Here is a 17,622-nt window from a genome sequence, read left to right on the forward strand (position 1 = left end):
CATGATGGTGTTTCCCGAGGCCTCCCTCGCCATGTGGAACTGGTGTTTTGAAGCCTGTGGACCTTAATCGTGTCATCAAACTTTTTGAAGAGACTACTAAAGATGGCTTAGAAGAAAAACAACTTAAATCTGTCAAGAAACTGGTACAGTGTTATCAGAATGAACTTCCCTTAAGGGATTTAGTACAGACATTTAAAATTCTGAATGTGCGTGCAGTAAAAATCGAAAACCAGCCGCATTTTGTAGAATCTGCATATGATATCATAAAATAGTGTGGCTTGCCATTTTTGAGAAAGTATCGGATGAAATAACTTATGCTGGACATACTGCTAATTCAATTGCGCTTCTGGGTGACTTAATGAAAATACCAAGTTCTGAATTGAGGATACAAAACTGTAAGCGTATTGTTGACTTTTACCAGGCACAACCACAAAAGAAGCATATTCCAGGTTACCAGCAAGCGAGTTCATCATACAAGATTCAAATGGCTGAATTTGGAGGGTTGGCAAAAACAATGGTCCAGTTAATGACCTTGCTTGAAAATCAACTTGTTGAGAAACTTTGGGTACTTAAAATTCTGCAGCATCTCTCGACTTCTGAAGTTAATTGTACTGTAATGATGAAAGCACAAGCAGCCAATGGAATCTGTGCTCACCTCAGTGACCCAGATTTCTCTGGACAGCTTTTATTTCCTTCATCAGAAACACTTTGGAACTTATCAGAAAAAATCTTCAAAAGAAGAAATTGTTCAACAGCTTAGTAACTTGGAATGTTTACTGGCTTTGAAGGAAGTATTTTAAAATCTATTTATGAGAGGTTTTAGTCATTATGACCGTCAGCTTAGAAATGACATATTAGTGATCACTACAGTTATAGCTCAAAATCCTGGAGTGCCAAAGATCGAATGTGGCTTTACCAAGGATTTGATACTGTTTGCAACCTTTAATGAAGTTAAAAGTCAATCCCTTTGGTAAAGGACTTAAATTTTCTAAATCCTATGAAGATTTTGAGTTGAATAAATTACTATCCACTATAATTGCGATCTTATGTAAAGATTTAAATACTATACAGGTAAAGAGTAATCAAGGCAAGAAAATTAACAAAAATTGTATCACTTCGTAGTGTAAAAATATACATATGGCAACATGAGTGTTTTAAATTTGAAGAATTATTTTTAACTAAGTAATTAAATTAAAAATTTCTGCATGGAGATGAAAAACACAGCCACATAGCATTTCACGCCCACGTAGAATGGCTATAATGAAAAAGACACATGCTGATGAGAATGTAAAGAAACAGGACACCGTATATATTGCCGGTGGGAATGTAAAATGGTCCAGCCACTCTGAAAAACAGTTTGGCAGTTTTGGCAGTTCCTTAGAACAGCAGTCCCCAAACTTTTTGGCCCAGGGACTGGTTTCGTGAGAGATCATTTTTTCCCCGGACAGGGGTTGGGGGTGGGGGATGGATTTGGGATGATTCAAGCTCATTACATTTATCATTAGATTCTCATCAGAAACTTGCATCCTAGATCACATTTATCATTAGATTCTCATCAGAAACTTGCAACCTAGATCCCTCGCATGCGCATTTCACAACTGGGTTTGTGCTCCTGTGAGAATCTAATGGCACCGCTGATCCGACGGGAGGCTGAGCTCAGGCAGTAATACTGGCTCGCTGGCAGCTCACCGCCTGCTGTGCCACCCAGTTCCAACAAGCCATGAACCGACACTGATCTGTAGCCCAGGGGTTGGGGACCCCTGCCTTAGAATGTAAAACAATAGAATTACCATCTAATCCAGCAATTCCACGCCTAGGTCTATTCCAAGAGAAATGAAAATATACGTCTACACAAAAACTTGTACATGAATGTTCATACCAGCATTATCCATAACAGTCAAAAAGTGAAATCAACCCAAATACCGAAAAGCTCATGAATGGAGAAACAAACTTTGATATATCTATACAATGGAATATTATTCAACATAAAAGGGAACCAAGTTTATGCCATGTGAAAAAAGATCACTAAAGATCACATGTTCTATGATTCTATTTATGTAAAATGTCCAGAAAAGGCAAATCTATTGAAACAGCAAGTACATTAGTGGTTGCCTGGGCCTGGGGGCAGAAATAGGAATGATTCTAAATGGGTACGAGGAATATTATGGCAGTAATGAAAGTGTCCCAAAACCAGATTGTGGTGATGGTCACATAACTCAGTAAATTTACTAGAAATCACTGAATTGTACACTTAAAATGGATAGATTTTAAGGTATGTAAATTACACCTCAATGAAGTTGTTAAAAATAATGCAGTAGAAATTAACATATTATAATAATGTATTCTTTATTGCCTTTTTTTTTCTGTATAGTAAAAATGGCAACAAACAAAACGAAAGCAACAAACTGGGAAGAGTTTGTACCATCTATGATGGCAGTCTAATTTTCTTTTCTTTTCTTTTCTTTTTTGACACAGGGTCTTGCTCTGTCACCCAGGCTGGAGTGCAGTGGTACAATCAAAGCTCATGCAGCCTCCTACTCCTGAGTTAAAGTGATTCCCCTGCCTCACCCTCCTGAGTAGCTGAGACAACAGGCACACTCCACCATGCCAGGCTAATTTTTACTTTTTTTGTAGAGACATGGTTTCCCTGTGTTGCCCAGGCTGGTCTTGAACTCCTGGACTCAAGTGATTCTCCCCTCATCGGCCTCCCTAAGTGCTGGGATTACAGGCGTGAGCCTCTGCACCTGAGTCTAAATTCAATTTTTTTTTTTTGAGACGGAGTCTCCCTCTGTTGCCCAGGCTTAAGTGCAGTGGCACGATCTCAGCTCACTGCAACCTCTGCCTCCTGGGTTCAAGCAATTCTCCTGTCTCAGCCTCCTGAGAAGCTGGGATTACAGGCACCCACCACTATGCCCGGCTAATTTTTGTACTTTTAGTAGAGACGGGGTTTCACCATATTGGTCAGGTTGGTCTCGAACTCCTGACCTCAGGTGATCCACCTGCCTCAGCCTCCCAAAGTGTTGGGGTTACAGGCATGAGCGACTGCACACGGCCCATAAATTCAAATTTTAAAAAGCTGTGGCATGTGTATATTTTAAATGTGTGTGTATTTGCATACATAGAGACCAACTCTGGGAAGCTACAGGGAAACTGATGACAGGGTTGTGTCTGAGGAGGGGTCTGGGGATGCCGGGACGGGAGAGCCATTTCCACTGTGGACCCTTTTCAGGGCCCCTTGAACCATTCAGACTTTTTAAGGTGCACATTTCGGTTTTTTTCTGAAAAAAAGCCACAAGAACATTTACATTAAAAACTAGAATAGATATTTCCCCAATGTGTAAGGAAGAGAAATACCAGATGATGAGTAAATAAGAAATTATCAGTGATAGCTCACAAAAAAATGAAACTTCCCTAAATAATGTGAAATAAAAGAGAAATAGGAAGGCAATAGGTAGGGAAAAATATCTGCACTAAGTATGATGGGTGGAGGATGAATATTACAATTAAAAGCAGCCAGGTGTGGTGGCTCACGCCTGTAATCCCAACACTTTGGGAGGCCAAGGTGGGAGGATAGCTTGAGCTCAGGAGTTGGAGACCAGCTTGGGCTACATTGCACAACTCAGTCTCTACGAAAAATGAAAGATGAGCTGGGAGTGGTGGTGTGTGCCTGTAATCCCAGCTAATCTGGAGGCTGTGGCAGAGGATTGCTTTAGCCCAGGAGTTTGAGGCTGCAGTGAGCTATGATCTCGCCACTCCACTCCAGCCTGGGCAACAGAGTGAGACCCCATGTCAAAAAAAAAATTAAAAAGTAATTCATATTTACTGAGAAAATATTTCATTTTACTTTTGAGTTTAACATGTATGCATGTGTGATAAGGGCACTACATTTCTACTGGAAAAGCAGTTGACAAAGTTGAACAGACAATATAACGAATATTTGCTACTTGCCAAGTGAGTACCTTTCAGCATTATTTAATTCTCCCAACTCCACCTGGATGCCTCATGTGCGTTTCAAAATTTCCAAGTCCGAAACTGAGCTCCTGATCTCTCCTCCTAAACTGCTCCCCAGACCACCTTCCCCACTTCAGTTAGGGGCAGCTTCATGCTTCCTTGAGCTCAAGCCCAAAGGTGGCATCATTTTCCAAGTGCATTCCTCTTGGAGAATCAAGAAGAATCTTGCTTCCTCTACTGCTATGGCCTAGCCTGGACACCATCATTTCTCACAGGGCTTCCTGCACCAGCCTCCTCCCTGGTCTTGGCGCACCCATCCCCCAATAACCTACTCCACGCAGGAGTCAGCTGTTAAGACAGAGCCTGCATCAGGTCCCATGCCCCTTAGAGCCTTCTCATCTCACCCAGAATGAAAACCAACTTCCTGCCCAGCACTACCAAGATGTTTGAACAGTTTTTTTAAAAAATCAAACTTGAGGCCGGGCGCGGTGGCTCACGCCTGTAATCCCAGCACTTTGGGAGGCCGAGGCGGGCGGATCACGAGGTCAGGAGATCAAGACCGTCCTGGCCAACATGGTGAAACCCTGTCTCTACTAAAAATACAAAAAATTAGCCGGGTGTAGTGGCGGGCGCCTGTAGTCCCATCTACTCGGGAGGCTGAGGCAGGAGAATGGCGTGAACCGGGGAGGCGGAGCTTGCAGTGAGCCAAGATCGCGCCACTGCACTCCAGCCTGGGCGACAGAGCGAGACACTGTCTCTAAAAAAAAAAATCAAACTCGATCACTTTAAATTTATCCTCATTGTGTTGATTGGTTATCTTTGGCTTTTTTTTTTTAAATGAACATTTGGCAATTTATAGTTTTGAGAAAGTTGCTCATTTTGTCAAGATGTTCAAACATAGTATGGCTCACAGTTGTATATAATATTTTCTTGTTTTCTTTTTTTTTTTGAGAGGGAGTCTCGCTCTGTCGCCCAGACTGGAGTGCAGTGGCGTGATCTCAGCTTACTGCAACCTCCACCTCCCAGGTTCATGCCATTCTCTTGCCTCAGCCTCCTGAGTAGCTGGGACCACAGGCACACACCACCATGCCCAGCTAATATTTTGTATTTTTAGTAGAGACGGGGTTTCACCATGTCAGCCAGGATGGTCTCGATCTCCTAACCTAGTGATCCGCCCACGTCAGCTTCCCAACGTGCTGGGATTAGAGGCATGAGCCACTGCGCCCAGCTTTTTTTTTTTTTTTTTTGAGACGGAATCTCTCTGCCACCCAGGCTGGAGTGCAATGGCAAGGTCTTGGCTCACTGCAACCTCCACCTCCGGGGTTCAAGTGATTCTCCCGCTTCGGCCTCCCAAGTAGCTGGGACTACAGGCTCATGCCACCACAGCCAGCTAATTTTTGTATTTTTAGTAGAGACAGGATTTCACCATATTGGCCAGGCTGGTCTCAGACTCCTGACCTCATGATCCACCCACCTCGGCCTCCCAAAGTGCTGGGATTACAGGCGTGAGCCACCGTGCCCAGCCTATTTTCTTATAATTTTAAATCTCCTCATGGCTTCACATTTAATTTAGTTTACTTTGTCTTTTTCTTCTTTTTAGATTCACCAGCAGTTGGTAACTCTTACGTTTGAAAAACAAATTTTTGTTTTCATTTATCAATTTTGCTGGAATGGTCCCTTTTCTAGTTCTGTAATTTTTGCTTTTATCTTCTTATTTCTTTCCCCTGATTTAGTGAGGCTGTTTGTTATTCTTTTTTTTTTTTTTTTTGAGACGGAGTCTTGCTCTGTCCCCCAGGCTGGAGTGCAGTGGCGCGATCTCGGCTCACTGCAAGCTCCGCCTCCCGGGTTCACGCCATTCTCCTGCCTCAGCCTCTCCAAGTAGCTGGGACTACAGGCGCCCGCCACCACGCCCGGCTAATTTTTTTTTTTGTATTTTTAGTAGAGACAGGGTTTCACCGTGGTCTCGATCTCCTGACCTCGTGATCTGCCCGCCTCGGCCTCCCAAAGTGCTGGGATTACATGCTTGAGCCACCGCGCCCGGCCGGCTGTTTGTTATTCTTTAAAATTATAAACTTTATTGCTTAAGCCGTTGCTAACCTTTTCCTTTTAAAAAATAATAAAACACTTTTGGCCAATTTCGATAAATGTATGTCAAATACTTTTGTGCTAAGTAGATTGAAATTATAATTTGAATGGAGTAATTTAATAGAGGGTTGTTTTTAAGGCTTTCTCATTAGTTTTTGTTGTATTACTCTGTACAAAGAATAAGTCCTGTGCAATTTCTGCTTTGAGGAATATGTTGAGATTTTTTTTTGCTTGGTATATAATACATTTTAAAACATTTCATGAACATTTAAAAAGTGTTCTTTTAGAATAAAAATGGATGTCTATTTTACAATTATATAAAAATAAAGTCTAGATGAAACCAAAATTTAAATGTAAGAAGTTAAACCGTGAAAGTACCAGAAGGCTGTATGTTCAATTTATAACAATTCATGAAGTTGTACACTTATATTACATTTTTCTATGTGTTATGTTTCATGACAAAAAAGTTAAGAAAATTTAAGTGCTCAAACAAAACATGGAAAAAAGTATTCTTTTTTTTATTTAAAAAAAATTCTCTTTTAAAAAATAGAGGCAGGGTCTTGCGCTGTTGCCCAGGCTGGCCTTGAACTCCTGGACTCAAATAATCCTTCCACCTCTACCTCCCAAAGTTCTGGGATTACAGGTGTGAGCCACTATGCCTGGCTGAAAAAAGTATTTTACAGAAAATAATTTCAGAGTAGAGAGAGTCTTGCTAAGCATGACGCAAAACTCAGAAATCATGAAAAAAGAAAAAAACAACTGGATGAAACTGATCAGATATAAATTAAAATTTTTGTATTGTCAAAGGATACCACAGATAAAGTCAAAAGCCAGATGACAAACTGGAAAAATATCTGCATCACAGACAAGGTTATAAATGTATACATCATAAACAAAGCTATAAATGTATAAATGTTTTAATAAATCGAGAGTTACTAAAAACCAATACTGAAAAAGCCAATGACCTCATAGAAAACTAGGCAAAGAACATAAAAGGTTTACAAAAAAGGGAAATATCAATGATATTTAAAAAAATTTTTTTTTTTTTTTTTTTTTTTTTTTTTTAATTTTTTTGAGACAGAGTCTCACTCTGTTGCCCAGGCTGGAGTACAGTGGTATGATCTTGGCTCACTGCAATTTCCACCTCCCCAGTTCAAGCAATTCTTCTGCCTCAACCTCCCAAGTAGCTGGGATTACAGGCACGAGCCACCATGCCTGGCTAATTTTTTTTTTTTTTTTGTATTTTTAATAGAGACTGGGTTTCACCATGTTGACCAGGCTGGTCTCGAACTTCTGACCTCAGGTGATCCACCCGCCTAGGCCTCCCAAAGTGCTGGGGTTACAGGCATGAGCCACCACCCCTGGCCCCAATGACTTTTAAATATATGAAAAGATGTTCAAGCTCACAGAAGATAGAATAAATATAATACATTAGAACTAAAAAGATATACCATTTTCTAGCTATTAGATTCGCAAGGATATTACTGAGTTGGCAAGGTTGTGAATTAACGGGCACTTTGATGCTTTGCATCATTCCACGTGGACCTGGAATATGTATATTTTAAATGTGTGTGTATTTGCATACATAGAGACCAACTCTGGGAAGCTACACAAGAAACTGACGACAGGCTTGTGTCTGAGGAGGGGTCTGGGGCTGCCGGGAAAGGAGAGCCTTTTCCACTGTGGACCCTTTTTAGGACCCTTTGAAGCAGTCAAACTTTTTAATGTGCATATTTCGATTTTTTCTAAAAAAGCCACAAGAACATTTACATTAAAAACTAGAATAGACATTTCCCCAATGTGCAAGGAAGAGACATACAAGATGATGAGTAAATAAGAAATTATCAGTGATAGCTCACAAAAAAATGAAACTTCCCTAAATAATCTGAAATAATAATAATAATAACGTGTCAACAGTTTTGAGACCCTGTCTCAAAAACTGTGTATACAAATACATGAATGTTTCTGGAAGAAATTCATCCGTGGACATATAACAGGATACAACCTTTATCTACCAAAGTGGTAAATGCCATATAATCACACTGAGCAATTCCATACACAGGTATTTAACCTACAGATATCTTCATATTGTGCAAAATAATATGCCCAGGGATATTTAACGTGGCCTTGCTTGTAATAGCAAAAGATTTGAAAAACCTAAATGATCAAAGAGGACATTTTATGATTAAATTACGACACATCTATACAATGGAATTCTTTGCAGCCATCAAAAAGAAAGAGGCAGCATCCAGCCACTCAGGAGGCTGAGGTGGGAGGATCACTTGAGCCCAGGAGGTTGAGGTAAGCTGAGATAGTGCCACTGCACCCCAGCCTGGGTGACAGAGTGAGACCCTGTCTCAAAAAAAAAAAAAAAAAAAAAAGAAAAGAAAAGAAAAGAAAGAAAGAATGAGGATGAAGATGAACTATATGGAATTATATGGAACGGTATCCAAGATACATTGTTTTTTAAAAGAGAGCCAGGGCAAAATAGGGTGTAGAATATGCTTCCTTTGTGTAAAGAAAAAATAAATGTAGTGGCTCATGCCTGTAATCCCAGCATTTTGAGGGGCAAAGGCGGGCAGATCACTTGAGGTCAGGAGTTTGAGACGAGCCTGGTTAACATGGCAAAACCCCATCTTGACAAAAAATATAAAAATTAGCCAGGAGTGGTGGTGCACACATGTTGTCTAAGCTACCCAGAAGGTTGAGGTGGGAGGATTGCTTGAACCTGGGGGTGCCCAGGCTGCAGTGAGCTAAGATTGCATCCCTGCACTCCAGCCTGGGTGACAGAGTGAGACCCTCTCTCAAAAAAAAAATGTGTATACAAATACATTAATATTTCTGGAAGAAATTCATAATGGTAATTGTCCCTAGTGAAAGTAATTTTTTTTCCTTTTTTTTTTTTTTTTTTGAGACAGGGTATTGCTCTGTCACCCAGGCTGGAGTACAGTGGTGTGGTCATGGCTCACCGCAGTCCCCACCTCCTGGGCTCATATGATTCCCCCACCTCAGCTTCCTGAGTAGCTGGGACTACAAGTGCATACCACCATACCTAGCTAATTTTTTGTGTTTTTTGCAGAGATGGGGTTTTGCCATCTTGCCCAAGTGAGACTTCAACTCCTGGGCTCAAGCAATCTGCCCACCTTGGCCTCCCAAAGTGCTGGGATTACAGATGTGAGCCACTGCACCTGGCCTAGAATGTTATACCATATGCATGTGTTATCTAATGAAAATTAAGTTTTAAAAGTTGAATATATCTATTACTTCAGCTATATGAGTTGTCATTCAAACCTCCCAAGTTCACTTTTTTCTTTCCTTTTTTTTTTTTTTTTTTTTTTAATATTAAGACGAGGTCCCGCTATGTTGCCCAAGCTAGTCTCAAATTCCTTCACTCAAGTGATCCTCCTGCCTTGGCCTCTCCAAGTGTTGGGATTACAGGTGTGAGCCACTGTGCCTGACCCCAAGTTCATATTGATTTGATCTGAGGTAGCCATCAAAGAATGAGAAAGACATGCTCAGCCACTGTGCTTCAGTTGATTTCTCCATGCATATCTAGTAGTTTTTATATTACATATGAATTATGAGGTTCACGATATTCAAATGCATAAAGTTTTTTACTGTTCTATAGAAAACAAGAAAGAGGAGCTGCTGCAAACGGAACAGAGAAAATGAAACCCGATGAACTTTCAAGCCCTCACATTTGCATTTTGGCACCAGGACCTCTGGCTTTCAGTTCGAAGTGTTACCTCTAAGAATCCCCAATGCACCCCTGAGGCCGAGTAATCAAATGAGGCGCTGACAGAAAGGTGGAGGGAAAATGGCCAGGGTCACACAGTCAGTAAGGGGAATCCAGACACGTGGAGTCGCAGTCCTGGGATCATGCCACCCCAGTTCAGACAGAGAGAGGGAAAAGGGCTGGGGTGCACCTGGAAGCTTTATGGGGGCTCTGAGTCTGAGGAGGTGCGAGGGGAGTTTACCCCACCCTGGTTTCAGTGTCCCAGCAGACGCCTCCCTCCAACTGCCCTTGCTGCTGTGCTCTTTAGGAATCCTTCCTGCTATCCTGAAAATGCTATTGACACAGAGCTTAGAGGAGGGAGTGGAGAGATCAAATCCTGTTCTCTCCCTGCAGCCCCCAGGCCTGTGCCTTGGCTGTTCCCTTTGCTCAGAAAGCCGTCCCATCTCTAGTCCACACTCATACACACATGCATGTGCACACACATACATGTACCCACATGTGCACATGCACACACATACATGTACCCACATGTGCACATGCACGCATGCCTCTGGCTGGAGTTATCTTTAAAACTCAACTCTGGTCTGGCCTCATGCCTGTCTGAACCTGCTATCAGCATCCCACAGCCTCCAGGATAAATCACACCATGGAACTGTGACCACCACAAAGCAGCTACATATCAGGTGTCCGGGGAAGGCTCAGGACAAATAAACATTGGCTAATGCCTGTAATCCCAATACTTTTGGAGGCTGAGGCAGGAAGATCGTTTGAGGCCAGGAGTGGGCAGACATTAGTTGCCGAGACGAGCCTGGGCAACACTGTGAGAGCCGGTCTCAATTTAAACAACAAAAAACAAAAACAAAGGATAAATAAACAAATGCCCCTTCACCATACAGTCCCCGGCCCACCTGGGCCTCTCCTGCACCTGCTGACCTGCCAATGAGATGCTGCTCACCACCCCCCGGCATTCTCTTTCACAAGTCCCTGCCTTGCACATCCTGCTTCCCTACCTCACATCCCCTTTCCTCGTTTTCCTACCTTGCAGACTTCTCCTTCCAGACCAGACCTCAGCATGGGGATCCATTCCTCACCCTGTCTCCTTCCTCTGCTATCTCAAGTCTTGCCATTCTCTAGGCCCGTCAGCTTCTCTCAGTGCCTGAATCTTGGTGAGGGCAAATGCCTCCGTACCAGGGCCCTGGATTTGAGTCCCTACTCCACACCAAAGCTGTGTGACCCTGGTAGGTTACGCAGCCTCTTCGTACCTCAGTGTCCTCATCTGTAAAATGAGGATCTTCTAGGTCAGGTCCCTAGAGGCAGAGCCCAAGGGGGTTCCTGTGGAAGTTGTTTATTGAGGGGGTGGTGGAAGAAAGATAGCGTAGCAGAGGCAGCTAAGCAAAGATATGGTTTCAGAAGCCTCGCTTCAGCCTGCCACATGGGAGAGAACTGGAGCGTGATGATAGAAGAGGTCCGTCCTGCGCATGCACAAGGGGTTTGGGTGGTCACACTTCACGTCACCGCACACCCAGTGGGTGGGGGAGGGAGGCATGACTGCCTAGGCATCTCTGAGCAAGGCAATGCCCACCAGGCAAAGGCGACCCCGGGAGAAGGATGCAGGTGTCACCCACAGTGAATGGGGGCATCCGGGCAGAGATGGAGTTGAGGGAGCTCTGACAGTGTCTGCTACGGGCGGTCATCATAATGCCCACCTGGCAAGATGGTTGTGGGATGGGGCATGTGGAATCCCTGACATGGAACCTGGCACATGATACAAACTCAATCCAGGCTCGGCACGGTGGCTCACGCCTGTAATCCCAGCACTTTGGAAGGCTGAGGCAGGCAGATCACCTGAGGTCAGGAGTTTGAGACCAGCCTGGCCAACATGATGAAACCTCGTCTCTACTTAAAATAAAAAAAATTAGCCAGGCGTGGTGGCAGGCGCCTGTAACCCCAGGCTGAGGTGGGAGTATAGTTTGAACCCGAGAGACGGAGGCGGCAGTGAGCCGAGATCACGCCACTGCACTCCAGTCTGGGCGAGAGAGCGAGACTTCATCTCCAAACAAACAAACAAACGACAACAAAAAAATCTCGATCTATGTGGAGAAAAGGGAGCCCACATACACTGGTGGGAATGTAAATTAGTACAGCCACTATGGGACAGTTCGGAGGTACCTCAAAAAACTAAAAATAGGGCCGGGGACAGTGGCTCACGCCTATAATCCCAGCACTTTGGGAGGTCGAGGAGGGCAGATCACGAGATCAAGAGATTGAGACCATCCTGGCCAACACCGTGAAACCCCGTCTCTACTAAAAATACAAAAATTAGCTGGGCGTAGTGGCGCCCCAATGCCTGTAGTCCCAGCTACTTGGGAGGCTGAGGCAGGAGAATCGTTTGAACCCAGGAGGCGGAGGTTGCAGTGAACTGAGATCACGCCACTGCACTCCAGCCTTGAGACAGAGTGAGATTCTGTCTCAAAAACAAACAAACAAACAAAACTAAACTGAAAATAGAGCTACCATATGATCCAGCAATCCCACTGCTAGGTATATACCCAAAAGAAAGGAATCAGTATCTCAAAGAGATATCTGCACTCCTATGTTTATGACAGCACTGTTTACAGTAGCCAAGATTTGGAATTAACCTAAGTGTCCGTCAACAGATGAATGAACAAAGAAAATGTGGCAGCTGGGCACGACAGCTCACGCCTGTAATTCCAGCACTGTGGGAGGCTAAGGCAGGTGGATCACCTGAGGTCAGGCATTGGAGACCAGCCTGGCTAACATGGCAAAAAACCCTCCTCTACTAAAAGTACAAAAATTAACAGGGTATGGTGGGGCATGCCTGTAATCCCAGCTACTCGGGAGGCTGAGGCAGGAGAATTGCTTGAACCTGGGAAGCGGAGGTTGCAGTGAGCCAAGATCGTGCCACTGTACTGCAGCCTGGGTGACAGAGCAAGAGTCCATCTCAAAAAAATAAATAAATGAATAAATAAATAAAAGAGCAAAAGAAAAAGAAAATGTGGCACGAATGCAAAATGGAGTACTATTCAGCCATCAAAAAGAATGAGATCCCATCATTTGCAAGGACATGGATGGCACTGGAAGCCATTATGTTAAGTGAAGTAAGCCAGGTACAGAAAGACACACATCACTTGTTCTCACTTATTTGTGGGATCTAAAAATCAAAACAATGTAAGTCATGGAGATAGAGAGTAGAAGGATGGTTACCAGAGGACGGGAAGTGTAGTAGGAGGCCGGGGTGGGGGAGGTGGAGATGGTTAGTGGGTACAAAAAAATAGTTAGAGTGAATAAAACCTAGTATTTGATAGCACAAGAGGGTAACTATAGTCAGTAATAATTTAACTGTACATTTAAAAATAACAAAAAGTATAATTGAATTGTTTGCAACACAAAGGATAAATGCTTGAGGTGATGGAAACCCCATTTACACTGATATGATTACACACTGCACGCCTGTATCAAAACATCTCCTGTAACCCATAAATGTACCTACTATGTACCCACAAAAATTAAAAATGAAAAATAAAAAAAAGGTTCAATCCACACAAGCTATGATTACCACTAGTGTGTTTGTTGTTGCTATCGCTTCTTCCGTCTCTCCAGCCCCTGACGCCTGGTGTAAGGAAGGAAGTGAGGGATGCGGAGAGGACAAGAGTGGAACCACAGACTTCTGGCTGCCGTTCCTTTGCTTTCCATCCTGTTCCTGCCTCTTGAGGATTAGATTAAGGAGGAGGTCCCATTAGGTCTTGGGGTGGAAGGGAAACAGGGCCTCAGTTTTCTCATCTGTGCAGATCAGAAAGGATGCAGTTTTTGGGGTGATAGCCAGGCACCCCAGTCATGACTACAGACATTTGGGCAGAAATACCTCAGAGAAACAGAAAGTTCTGCTGTTGTTGGTTCTTTAGGTCCAGGTGGACAGGTCAGGGCCTGGGGACCCTGGGGAGGACCTGAGGCCACAGAGGCCCTCCAATCCTCCCTGAATCCTACACCAAGCCCTACCAGGGGGACACAGAGAACCCAGCGCCTCTGCCTTCCCCGCTGGGAATGGCTGATGACGTCAGGGCTTCGGAGAACCTCCGAGCCGGGATGCACAGGGTGGCAGAGCAGAAAGAGCCCCAGTGATGGGGTCTATGCTGGGTCCATTGTAAAGACGGGGGAACTGAGGCCCTGGGAGGGAAAGGCCTTGCTGGCATTCAAAGCAGAGAAAACAAAACTAAGAGCAGGGCTGGGCCGGGACACTGGTCTCTTTCTGGGAAGTGTCACCCTCATTTCAGGGGTCCCTTGGGAGGTGCCTTCAGGAAAGGTTAGCGGCCATTTCCTCCCCTGCCCACAAATGCTGGCAGGGGAAGCAAGGGGGATGTCCTTATAGGGCATATCCATTTCTGTGAGTCAGTGATGATGCAGGGGTGACTGTTGCCTTTGAAAACCATCGTCTCTGTTGTCCCTCACAAAGGTAGGGCCCTAAAGGACTTAAAACACACAGTCATGATGCTTTACACATGAGGAAATTGAGGCTCACAGTGGGAAAGGGACCTGCCTAGGTCACCAGCTAGAGTCGAAGAGCCAGGAGTTGAAGAGGTGTCTCCCTGCCTGGCGGCCCTGGGGGTGTTCCTGAGCTGGCACTTAAATTCATGCCTGCACTCCCAGCCTCAGGCCTGAGCCTGGGTGGTCCCTGTCCCCAGTCTAACAAGGCCATCTTCTTCTGGTCATTGGAAACCCAGAAATCTGGGTCCCAGCCCACATCACTAGTCTTTAAACTGCCTCCTCCACTCCAGCCACCTTCCTATGCTAAAGGCTTGAACTTTCCACCAAGAGCCCCCAAGGTTTCCAGATGCACCTTCCTCCAGGACTGGGGTGCCCTATGGCCAGCCTGAGCCTGGCTGAGAGAGCAGGTGGCCAGCTGGTGGCCTTGCTTCTCCCGCTCAGCCCTGGCAGTTTGGGTCTAGCACCCACAGGAAGGGGTTGGTGGCTAGCAAGGCTGCTAGGAAAAGGCTCCCGCTTGCATGTCCCGGGCCCCAGAGGCCTCTCCCTGGGGTTTCCAGGCCAGTGGTTCCCATGCTTGTCTGCACAATGGCATCACCTGGGAGGAGGGTCTTTAAAAAATCCCAATGGTCCACACTCCAGACCCATCACAGCACCATCCCAGGAGGTGGAACACAGGCACTGGCACTTTTGGAAGCTCCCGGGGGGATTCCCCTTGTGCCGATGTCTGGGAACAACTGTTGGAGGCTGTGACACCCAGCTCTCCACTCCCAGTGGGGAGAGACAGGCTGCTCACTACCTCCCACCTGGCGCTCTGCTTCTCCAGCAAACCAGAGCTGAGTGATTCTTGTCCTCTGAGAGCCCCAAAGGCCCTGGGGACAGGAAGGCCACCAAGTTGACCATATTTAGATGGAGTCCTTGAGGATGTCTCCCCATAACCAACACTTAGCTCTATCTCCTTCCCAGGGCAGAGCACCTTCCTCAGACTCGGAGCTGTTTCTTGGCACCTCGTGCCCCAACTCTGTGGCTCTGCCAGGGCTTGGCACGCCCAAGCCAAAGTGAAAATAAAATCGAGGTTTGGAAGTCCCCTCCTCAGCTCCAACCTTGCCATGGGGCCTGGCAGGAATGTCCCAGAGGAATCTTGCTTTGGTTTGGTAAGTAAGGCAGGGGACAGAGTAAGCTCGAGACATAAAGGAGAGAAGGCCTGGATCCAGGGCTCAGAGGTGCAGGCTGGGAAGTGGTCTGCCCATCCTGTAGGGCAAATCAGCAGTGACTTCTAAATCTTACTGCACTTCTACCCTTTGACTTACCACTAAACTTCTCAGCAGAAAGCAAAATGGGCAGCCATGAGGCCCAGAATACACAGTGTGATGGACTGAATATTTGTGCTCCCCCGAAATTCACATGTTGAAATTCTAACCCCTAATAGGAGGGTATTAGGAGCCGGGGTCTGGGGGAGGTAATTAGGTCAGGAGGGAGGAGTCATAGTGAATGGGATTGATGCCCTTATAAAAGAGACCCAGGAGAATGCTCTAGCCTGCTTTGCACCATGTGAGGATACAATGAAAAGTCCGCCATCGGCAACCCGGAAAAGGGCTCTCGCCAGAACCCGACCATGCTGGCACTCTGATCTCAGACTTTAGTCTCCAGAACTGTGAGAAATAAATTTCTATTGTTTAGAATCCAGCTGGTCTCAGGCAGCCCCAATGGGCTAAGACACACAGAGTCTTGGATAAAGAAATTCCAGCAGCGGTCTTTAAACAGCCTAGACAGCCATAATAAAGTTTGGTGTAACCACGCTGTGGGATTATGTACAGGAAAGGGACCTATTTTTTGTTGACATGGCTGTATCTTCAAGACGTATCACAGAATAAACAAGACACATTGTATAATGATATGCACAACATGATATCACTTGTCTCAAGATACACATCAACAAACAGCAATACTGTTTCTTCCCACAGGTCGATAATAGCATGTTTTATAACTTAGAGGCTAAGAGCATGAATTTCGGAGCAAGGCTGCCTAGATTTGGGACTGACCTTTCCACCAATTGCAGGCTGGGTGATGCCAGGCAAGTTACATAGCCTCTCTGGGCCTCAATGTTCTCATCTGTAAAATGGGGATAAGAGCAGCACCTATCTCACAGAGTTATTGTGGCCTTAAATATGTAAAGCCCTTAAAGCAGTGCTTGGAAGTTAGTAAGCCCTATATAAGAATTATTTTTATTATGTGAAGGTTTAGATAAAGTTCTGGAAACATGTCAAATGGGGTTACTGCAGGAGAGGGGATGGGCATGGGGCTGGAAGCAGTGAGTAAAATAGATTTCAGCCTTATGCATAAAAAGTTTAACTTTCTGCAAGGAAGACTGATTCGTGTCTTACTTGTGTGGTTTAAAATGAATACATTTTTTAAAAATGAAAAAAAAAAAAAGACATCAGTGACTTCAGGCTGGACCCTTTGAATTTAGAAGAATTTTGCCTCCAGACTGGATCATCTGAACTGCTCCCTCCCATCCTGGCAGACATTGCCAAACCCATAAAACCAGGGCAGAAGAAAGGTTGGAGGGGCTAGAGGGCTGGAGCCTTGGTTTTGGTCTCACTGCCCCAACTGACTTAGAGGGTGACATCCAGACAAGCCCTGGCTCCGTTTGGGCCATGGTTTGTGTATATGTCAAGCAGGAGTAATGCTTCGTATGCAGCCCATCTCACAGGGAATTGTGGAGCTGTTAAAACAGCCTCTAATGCTGGGCATAGTGGCTCACGCCTGTGATCCCAGTACTTTGGGAGGCTGAAGCCAGAGGATCGCTTGAGCCCAGTAGTTTGAGACCAGCCTGGGCAACACAGAGAAACCCCATCTCTACAAAAAGTACAAAAATTAGTCAGGCATGGTGTTGTGTGCCTGTGGTCCTAAGCAACTGGGGGTTGGGGGACAGAGGTGGGAGGATCACTCGAGCCTGGGAGGTTGAGGCTGCAGTAAGCCACGATCATGCGACTGCACTCCAGCCTGGGTGACTGTGAAAGACCCCCATCTCGAAATAAAATAAAATAAAATAATTTTTGAAAAAAGAGCCTCTGGGGTCAGGAGGGCTGGGTTTAAATCCTGATTTCAACATTTTAGTGCTGTGCAACCTTGGACAGTTTTCTTAACCTCTGGGTGCCACTGTTTCCCTCATCTGGGTGGTGATTTTACATTTACTTCACAGGATCACTATGAGGGTTGGAGACATTAATACTACAGCACAAGGAGGGGACATGTCCAGTCTGCAGCCAATGCTCATTGGCTGTTGTGTACTGAGTTCCAGGCATAGGCTGGGCATCAGGCTGCAGTATTCCACCTGCACCTCCCCA

The 17,622-nt window shown here is 45.0% G+C and overlaps 1 protein-coding gene and 1 pseudogene across 33 annotated transcripts in view; one reads left to right on the forward strand and one right to left on the reverse strand.

The window, feature by feature from the left end:
* NLRC5 (NLR family CARD domain containing 5) overlaps positions 1–17,622 on the reverse strand; it is a 94,551-nt gene that overhangs the window by 68,948 nt on the left and 7,981 nt on the right. For 4 of the 33 annotated variants that reach the window (XM_063611860.1, XM_055297915.2, XM_063611873.1 and 1 more), the window contains exon 1: positions 11,035–11,232. The exons of 26 other annotated variants lie outside the window; for them this stretch is intronic. The gene's annotated coding sequence lies outside the window, so the exon portion shown is untranslated. Of the gene's footprint in view, positions 1–10,810; positions 11,233–17,622 lie in introns of those variants that run through there. 3 more of the 33 variants (XM_055297914.2, XM_063611874.1, XM_063611871.1) reach the window with 2 other exon arrangements.
* Positions 1–17,622, forward strand: part of LOC129492611 (cilia- and flagella-associated protein 69-like) — a 28,841-nt pseudogene that overhangs the window by 3,178 nt on the left and 8,041 nt on the right.

The sequence above is a fragment of the Symphalangus syndactylus genome, chromosome 11, assembly GCF_028878055.3.
Source record: "Symphalangus syndactylus isolate Jambi chromosome 11, NHGRI_mSymSyn1-v2.1_pri, whole genome shotgun sequence".
Lineage (NCBI taxonomy): Eukaryota > Metazoa > Chordata > Mammalia > Primates > Hylobatidae > Symphalangus > Symphalangus syndactylus.